Source organism: Lygodium microphyllum, chromosome 4, assembly GCF_053477565.2.
Source record: "Lygodium microphyllum isolate KBCC chromosome 4, Lygodium_microphyllum_v1.1.10, whole genome shotgun sequence".
Classification (NCBI taxonomy): domain Eukaryota; kingdom Viridiplantae; phylum Streptophyta; class Polypodiopsida; order Schizaeales; family Lygodiaceae; genus Lygodium; species Lygodium microphyllum.
The window spans coordinates 68,870,178-68,879,932 of NC_141138.1; the positions used below are offsets into that span (position 1 = coordinate 68,870,178).

At 41.1% G+C, this 9,755-nt stretch overlaps 1 pseudogene; it reads left to right on the top strand.

Annotated features, from left to right (window-relative positions):
* The first annotated feature begins 8,176 nt into the window (after positions 1 to 8,176).
* On the top strand, positions 8,177 to 9,478 carry LOC148037148 (putative GPI-anchored protein At1g61900 pseudogene; annotated as a pseudogene).
* The last annotated feature ends 277 nt before the right edge of the window (positions 9,479 to 9,755 follow it).

The following is a 9,755-nucleotide window of genomic DNA, read 5'->3' on the forward strand; positions in this document are numbered from 1 at the left end:
CCTCAAATGACTCATGGACAACAATCAAATGCAAAAAAGGATTGCCATTATTGTGGCAAATACGGGCATGTAGCTAAGGATTTCTACATGAAGCAGAATGATCAGAAAGCAAGAGGGAGGCAACATAGTAATTATGATTCTTCTAGTGGTATGCAGGAGGATGCCAGGTTGTTTGCTATGCAACATGTGAAGAAAGGGTTGCCTACACGGGGCAAAGCAGATAATGTATGGTATATAGATTCATAGGAATCTAATCACATGACTCATCATGGAGAGTGGTTTGACACATTGGTATAAGGTGCTCATGGCTATGTTTGCACAGGGGATGATGCGCAGCATGACATTATGCATACAGGTACTGTTCCCTTGATGATGCATGGTGATAGGAAAAGGAGTCTCTATGATGTGTTACATGTACCCTCCATAACCAAAAACTTGCTTTCTGTGGGACAAATGACTGAACAAAATCTACAAGTTAGATTCAATAGAGATGGATGCTATATTGAAGAGTATGGTCAAGGATGCAAACTCATTGCTAAAGGCGAAAGAAATGGTAGGATGTTTCCATTGGATACGAAAATTCCAACATTGAATGCTGCTATGTACTCACATGACAATGTTGCAATAAGGGACATTGAGATATGGCATAAAAGGATCAGTCATGCAAATGTTCAAAAGTTGAAGAATATGCAACATAAGCAAGTTGTACTTGGACTCCCTAAGTTGAAGCATGCAGAATTGGGACATATATGTCAATCATGTCAATTTGGGAAGCAATCAAGGCTTCCATTTATGAGGCATGTAAGCACTACTACTGGACCATTACAGCTTGTATATTCTAATGTATGGGGACACTCACAAAATGCATCTCTTGGGGGATCACGTTACTATGTCTCATTCATAGATGACTATAGTAGGTACACATGGTTGTATGTCCTGAAGCACAAGAGTGATATCATGGAAGCTTTTCAAGATTTTAAGATACATGTGGAGAAAGAATTGGCTTGGGACATCTCATGCTTGAGATTTAATAGTGGTGGAGAATATGTTTCTAAAGACTTTGATTACTTCTTGGCAACCCATGGGATTAAAAGGCAATTGACATGCAAATACACACCACAACAAAATGGTGTGGCAGAAAGGAAAAACAAGGTGATCATGGAATCGACTAGAGACATGTTGAATGAGAAAAGCCTACCAAATGCATATTGGGCAGATGCTGTAATGATTGGAGTGTATGTCATGAATCATACACGAACAACATGGATACATGAGGTGACTCATCATGAGAGGCTTTATGGGATAAAGCTGTACATTAGCCATTTTAAGGTTTTTGGATTCTTAGCATATGTACATTTCCTGATGAAAAGAGAAAGAAGCTTGATCCAAAGGCAAAAAAGGCCATCTTTATTGGGTATGCACAAGATAGGAAAGCGTACAAATACTACAACCCTTCTACTCATGAGACATTAGTCTCAAGAGATGTGGTATTTGATGAGCTAAAATCATGGCATTGAGAAGAAGATCACCTGGTTGAATAATGATGATGTATGTGAGGAGACTCATGTACATGCAGATACAAATGAAAGTGTCGAATTTCCTAGGCCTTCTAAAGATGCTACTTCATCAGTTAGTCCTTGGACATGTAGATTGAGGACTTCAACATCTTTGTCCATTGACACGGGTATGTCACTGAGGGGGAGAAATGTGGATAAAGGCAAAGGCAAACTCGATGATGTTACAAGGCCACTCACTTGTGGTTATGATTCACCTGGCACTGATAGTTTAGATAGTGAGTTTGGTATTCCATCAATTGTGACTCCTAGTGTGAGACATAGATCCACCTCATGAGAGAGGAGAGTCTCATACTGCACCTCAGTTGAGGAGATAAAAAAGAGTCAGGAAGCCTGTGGATAGGCTTACATACAGTGGTTATACGGTGAGGCACTATGCATATATGGCAAAAGTCACGAGCTTCAAGGAACCCACAAAGTTTTCTGAAGCTATCTTAGATTATCATTGGTGCAGGGCAATGGATGAGGAACATTCAGCATTGGCTGAAAATGACACTTGGGATTTGGTCGATTTGCTTGAAGGCAAAATGTCTATTGGTTGCAAATGGGTATACAAAGTGAAGTGTAAATCATATGGCACATTGGAAATATACAAGGTAAGACTTGTGGCAAAAGGGTATGCACAACAATATGGTCTTGATTATGAGGAGACATTCAGTCTTGTTGCTAAAATGGAAACTATGAGGATAGTGATTGCTTTGGCAACATCTAAAGGATGGAGTATGTATCAGATGGATGTGAAAAATGCTTCTCTCAATGGTGATTTGGTTGAGAAAGTATACATGGATTAGGCTGAGGGCTATGTACATCCTGCTTTTTCTACATATCTGTGTAGATTGAAGAAAGCATTATATAGGCTGAAGCAAGCACCTAGAGCTTGGAATGCTAAGATAAGTGCATGCTTATAGAAACTTGGTTTTACTATGGGCAAGGTTGATCATAGCCTATTCACAAAGAAGATAATGGTTGGCTATGTGATATTAGTCATCTATGTGGATAACTTGATCATTACACATGATGATGTCACAGGAATTAGAGAGATCAAGGAAATGCTACATTCTGAATTTGAGGTCAAAGATTTGGGTGAACTGAAATATTTCCTTGGGATTGAGGTTGTCTCTACACCTCATGGTACTTGGTTGTTGTAGAAGCAGTATGCACAAGACATGTTAACCAAGTATGGTATGTTGGATTGCAAGGCTTTGAGTACTCCATTGGAGAAAAATGTTAAGCTACTTGCAAATGTTGGACATGAGATTAAGAATGTCACTATGTATAGACAAATGGTGGGTAGCCTGATTTACCTTACCATTACTAGACCGGAACATAGCTATTCAGTTGGACTAATTAGCCAATTCATGCAGAAGCCTATGAAGTCGCACTTGGATGCAGTGAGAAGGATCTTGAGATATGTGAAGGCTACATCAAATTATGGTCTATTCTATGAGCATGGTAAGCCTTTAGAGCTTACAGGATATAGAGATGCTAATTGGGAAGAAAGTACTTATGACAGGAGATCTACTAGTGGGTATGCATTTTCCCTTGGTAGTAGTATGGTTAGCTGGAGCAGTAAGAAGCAACCTACAATTGCTCTCTCTAGTACTGAGGCAGAGTATAGAGGTGCTACATTAGTTGAATGTGAGGCAGCATGCCTCATGAAGCTTCTTGATGATTTGGGCATGCAGGAAGTCAAGCTTGTCACACTCTATTGTGACAACATGAGTAGTGTTCTCCTAGCCAGTAATCCTATCTATCATGCTAGGAATAAGAACATTGAGGTAAACTATCACTTTATCATAGAAAAATTGATTGCATGAGACATTGATTTGGTCCATGTGAGGAGAGAAGACCAAGTTGCTCTCTCTAGTACTGAGGGAGAGTATAGAGGTGCTGCATTAGCTGAATGTGAGGCAGCATGGCTCATGAAGCTTCCTGATGATTTGGGCATGTAGGAAGTCAGGCTTGTCACACTCTATTGTGACAACATGAGTAGTGTTCTCCTAGCTAGTAATCCTATCGATCATGCTAGGACTAAGAACATTGAGGTACACTATCACTTTATCATAGAAAAATTGATTGCATGAGACATTGATTTGGTCCATGTGAGGAGAGAAGACCAAGTTGCAAATATCTTTACCAAGTCATTGGATAAAGATAAGTTTGTGCATTTCATAGAACTCCTTGGAGTGAAGTACCCCACTTGAGCTTGAGGGGGAGAGTTGAGATTCAAGCTCATTAGTCTTCTGTTAGTTGTTTTACCTTAGTGAATAAGGTTAAGTAACACTGACTTAACCATGTTTAGTACTAGGTCACTTGGTTTTGTATGTGTGTAGTACATACAGTTGACTTTCAAGACTGTGTTGATGGAATGGAATGAACTAAAGGGAGCATGTTTGCTACCCTAGTGCTTGTGCCTTTGTCTCCATATCTATTTCTCTCAACTCAATAAACTTTACATTAAATATGGATGAGTGTTATATTTTGAAACAAGTTAAGATGAGGAGGGCAGCCATTACATTGATGCACACGGCAATGGCAAACATGCCAAGGGATAATCCTTGTTACTTTAATGTACAGTCCAAAATGAATTTATGGTGGCTTGGGACATTTATTGTTGTGTTAGAGAATTATGAAGCATTGGAATGGGTCTTTCAGAAGACTCCACTACCAAATGTTATTAATTCTCAAATGAAAAGAAAGAAGACACTATTGGTTCCAAACAGGGGCAACTTTCAAGTTACTTGGCATCTTGCATCACACTTGAAGACTCTAAAGTGCTTATATAATTGTAATAGAGGCCAGTCACCCTTCCTTGCCTGTATTGCATGGAGGATGCAAAAACACTTGATCAAACGTGGTGGAAGAAGGTGCCTAATTGTCATCGGTTCAACAAAGATTTCAAACCAATCTTTGATATAACTCTATCGAATGTACATATATGTACAATGCATGCACTTTGTTGTGCGATTAAGAAGCTTGTCAACCTGTACATTGGATTTTCTTGGAAGATCACGAACCACATATAGAATGAAAGAAGAGGATTGCCGCTATTGAGATGTTGTTGGCAGGCATGACCATGGTTTGACGCGAGGCTTTGTTGTGGTTGGTCTTTTCGTCATGGCATCTGTAAGCATATGACAATAAGTCCTTGGGCCTTGCATTAGACCAAGAAGGTCCTCGGGCCTTGCATCAAACCATGATGGCCCAAGAAGGGGAGGTTATCACAGGGCGAGGGGGATGCGATTGATGGATTGAGGAGCCTCTCTCACACCGTGATGGCCCATGAGGGGAGCAACACGAACATAAAGAGGCAAGGAACATGCACCAATACAAAGAAGTAACTTACCTTGTGCCTACTCCTTTTAAAAAATAAAAAATAAAAAAGTCAAAACCACTCATTAAATGATAACTCCAAAACTAGCCTTTTTAAATTTCCTGTACTTGCAACGAAAAAAAATAAAAACAAGGAATGAGCGGCCGCCTTCAACGAACAAATAATAATCTTCTACATCAATCTTGGGATAGACTCTACCCCAGCGCTAGGTTGAACCTCTGTGACATTCGGGTTCCTTGATTCTCTTTAGAAGGGGAAAGGGAAAGTTTGTTCATCATGACCACATCCTCAACTTCAAGCTTATTAGTAAATTCAGTATTCATTTCTTGTGTTTTGTCTACAAACAAATCCTATTATGTGCTCAGTTGTGAGCCTATTATGTACATTCCATGTTGGGTTTGATTCCTATTATGTGCTTGGTTCTGAGCCTGCATGCATGGTTAATATGTGTTGCTACTTAGAGTCTTGCCATGGACCTTCCTCATGGCACTTTGTAATTTATTTTTTTCCTTTTAATCAAATTCTATTTCTCTAAAAATAATACTAATAATAAAGAATGAGCTTCCATCGGGATCGTGGCCCGTAACAAACTTCATGTGAGTCACTTCAAGAGGCGTTAAATATGAATAGTATGGACATGCTTCTCAGCAAATCAATCTCGTAGTTGTGTTCCTCCATCCTCTCCACATTGCCATCTGCGGTTGTGTAATGAAGGAGATAGGAGAGAGAGAGAAGGAGAGGAGAGAGAGAGTGTAGAAGAGAGATAAAGACTGCAAGAAGAGAGAGAAAGACTAGGAGTAGAGAGAGAGAGAGAGAGACAAGAAGAGGAGAGAAATGGTTGGCAGCCATGGAAGGACAGGGAAGAAGGTGAAGAAGGTGAAAGGAGAGATGTATATTTATCAAAATCGTACCTATGCAGTGTCCCTTCTTACACCTTTTATACTTAGGTCATCTTGACCTAAGTATTTCCCTCCATTACAATCCATCCCCACTCAAAATGAAGTTTTTGTCCTAAAAAACAAAGATTGGACTTATTGGTATAGCCAAGTAGTGGGCTGCAAAGTACTACTTTGTACAGTATTACAAGTGGCAAAAGATAGTGGGGGGGTTCTTGGCATAGACCCAGTAAAAGATTGCCTAATATTCAAGAGTAGTACTAGTCTATGCAGAGGTTCAAGGTCAGCCTGTAGCCACCTGGATCAAAAGGGAAAGTGGTATCGCTGCCATACATTGGATCAGATTCCATAAGGTCAAAGTCAAGTATAGCTGGAAGCATGATCTGCATGGTGGTATTCGCTAGCTCTTCCATAAGCCTCTCAGGCATCACCATGCTCTGTATGACTGAAGCATATGAGACTGAAGTCACCATTGCATGGACTGCAGCAGCCCTTAAGTGCTGCATATTCATGGACCCTGCATTCTTAGTGATGTCCAAGCATTTAAACTACAGGTCTGTGGACTAAAGGGGCTCCCGCATGGGGTCATGATCATCCAAATCCACGTGCTGCCCATGATCTTCTTTCTTGAACTGAAGTTCTTGTTGTGGACCCATACCAAAATGGTCTTCAACAAGATCTTCTGCATCCTTTGCATCATAATACTCTAATACAAAGATTATTTTGGTAGTCTTTGCCCTTCATGTGGCTTGATGATTACAAGATATTGGCTTAGCACATCGATAGCATAAGCCCGCAGCATGCAATTCCCGTATCGTATCACTAGTTAGGTATCTAATGCATTTAGCCTTAGATAGCAATTTACATACATGCTCATCACCATCGGTCAGTTCAGTAATAGTTCTAACATGCTGCTCATAGTCATCTTGCTGCTCATGTACAACAGATGGCTCTCCATGCTCATGACCATAATGCTCATGTTGTCCATATGGATGGTCATACCAATGTGGTTGCTGCTCATAATGATATTTATGCCTGTCCATACTGCATGTGGTGATAATAGCCTTGCTGTGCATCACACACATAACCGTCATAAGCATGATGCCTTTGATCATTGATCTCACAACATTGGTCATGCTGTCCATAATCTCTATGAGAAAGCATGTCACAAAAATGTTCATGCTGCTACCCAAATACATCTATTTGCTGTTGCCTACTACCAAAACTTTGGTCATATTGTTGCCCATAAACATGCTGCCCAAGATTGCATGATGATTGTCCAACATGACTACAATGGTGTCCTTGCATCCTAGGCTAACCATAAGTATGATAAGTGGCAAGTCCATGAGCATAGGTAACGACATGATGCTGGTCATAATCACTGGCTTGCTGCTCCTGCATTGCATAAGAATCTCCATATGCATGCTGTTGACCAATGCTGTATAAGCTACCATTTACATGTCCATGATCATGACTTGCATAAGAACTATGTTGCTGCATAAAGGAATGCTTGTAAGCATAATCATGCTATCCATGATAGCCATACTGTTGATCAAATCTATTGGAGTATGATCCACCCTCATGACAAGGTATGTAGCCTAGGTGTTGCTCAAAGTCAAATACAATACTTTGGCTATCAAAATTGCCCATATGTGATTTAGATTTGCACCGACAACTGACCTCATAGCACATCTCTAAGTAATTGCAATTCCATCCAAGTGTTTAATTCAGTAAACCTGCCAATGGGGTTACAGACTCTAGAATGGACCTCCTTGTGGCATTAATTCTGCTGCAGATGACTGCAAGAGTTGCACCACCAGTTGATCAACAAGGAAGTCAAGATGGTCACTGTCTGACACACAACAGCTGCTTCTTTATCGAGCTCTCAAAGATCTCAGTAGCAGTGTCTACCAACTACTTTTACACACATCAATAAGCAGCCTCAATTCTGAAATGCAACAAGCATTACACTTTGTTGTCAAGACATCCCAAACTCCATTGCATATGCCAATGTCATCTGCTCTTCCCTGCAACCAGTTTGGTTCACCTAGCTACTCAACCTGCCTTTGACAAAATTTTTGCTCCTGTATTCTCATCCAGCAGAAGCACAGCTGGGCTCCTCTGACTCCACATTTTTCAGCACCAGCAAGTTAGGTGCCTACAATAACAAAGAGAGATCACACACAAAAGTGCAATTAAGCTTTCCCTCTGTGCAGCTTTAAGTCATAAATCCAGTGCAGAAGAGCACTGCTGCTACCAAAAAACCAGAGCCTCCACCCTATTTTCCTTCATTTTTGAGCTCAAGCAATTCCCTTACACCCAAAATGGCTCCACGCATGATCTGAGAGAGCTGCTCCAGCTTGAAAAACACCATGAGTGTGCTTCTTTTATGGTGGCTCTATCAGCTGATGAGATGCATAGATGTTGGTGTTGTGTCATTGGAGATTTCTCCTGAACCATCTACTTTCTTCCTTGAAGGACCTTACAACACCCCAGCCTTGTCCCCTTCAAGCTTTGAGCCAAGTGCAGCTCCTGAATCTTTGGTTTCTTTGCTACCTCCATCACCACTGTATCCAGTTGTGCCAAATGGACCGGTTTCACAACCAACTTTAGGGTTGTGTAGTTTGGACATCTTAGCATTGAACCAAATACTTCAGAAGATAGCCATAGATTGTATGGCTCCCCTGGCCATGTATGTGGGCAATGTTATATGTTGTCCTCAGTTTGAAAGCTTATTGTGAGTAATGCAAGGACAACTAAGTAGCGATACTGGCTCTCTTGTTCTAACAATACAGCGGAAAACTTATGCCTTAGTGAAGCGATGGGTTTTTTGATGGATCTGGGAGTAAATAAAACTATTCCCAAGATATGCTCAGTCAAGCCAGAGAACTTTACAGGTGGTTCATGTCCTGTCACTAGTGTCATAGAATTTGAGCAGGAAGTAAGCAAGAATGAGCTGTTGGCAGCTTGCACATCTATTGATCCCTTGAAAGAATGTTGCAAGCCAGTGTGTGGACAAGTGATCAATGAAACTGATGTACGAATGGCCTCTAGAATAATGAGTTCTCTTGCAGATGGTGGTGGTAGCTTAGCGGCCCACAATTAGTAGTAAGTGGTGGATGATTGCTAGGGTGTAGTGCTTGCCTGATTAGCAAGTCAACTTGGTCCAAAGGCAGCCAGCTCAGCTTTTCAGAATCTGTATAGTTGTCAAGCCAAAAAATCTTGTCCCTTGGTGTTCAAGGACCCCTCTTCTGCTGTTGACTCGTGTGGTGGACCTTTGCCCACCAAGACCACATGCTGTGATTCTCTGTACAGCTACATTTCAGAGCTACAAAGCCAAATGCTGATCACCAATGTGCAAGCACTAGATTGTGTCACATTCTTTGGATCTATGTTGATGAAAAAAAGGAGTAGATATCAATGTATATGATCTCTGTCAAGTTCACATGAAGAATTTCAGCCTCCAAGTCTATGGGGAACAAGGTTGCCTTCTGCGGGCCATACCGTCCGATGTGATCAATGACAAAGCAACTAGAATCAGTTTTACCTGTGACTTGAACGACAACATTGTGGCTCCTTGGCCTTCATCCCCATCTCAGTAGGGGAGCTTTACGGGGGCAGCCTTAGGCTGTTCTTGGACTTCCGAAGTGGTGCAAAATCAGAAGGTGCTGTAGCCTTGCATGCATAAAAAACGAAGAGGAAAAGATCTTAGACTTCTTGCTATTACATGTTGCTTCTATCCATCTTCCATACCACCAATCTGTGCATCATTGGTAATGTTGTCAGCTGCTCAGCCCTTGCTCCCATGATATCTGCATCTCCAGAGTCATGCATGTATGTTACGTCACGCTCTGTTCCCCTTTCAGCCTATGATTCCATTGGCCAAAACACTGCCATATTGCCAAAACCAGATCTTGTGTATACGGTACAACCACGTAGCAATTTTACGAG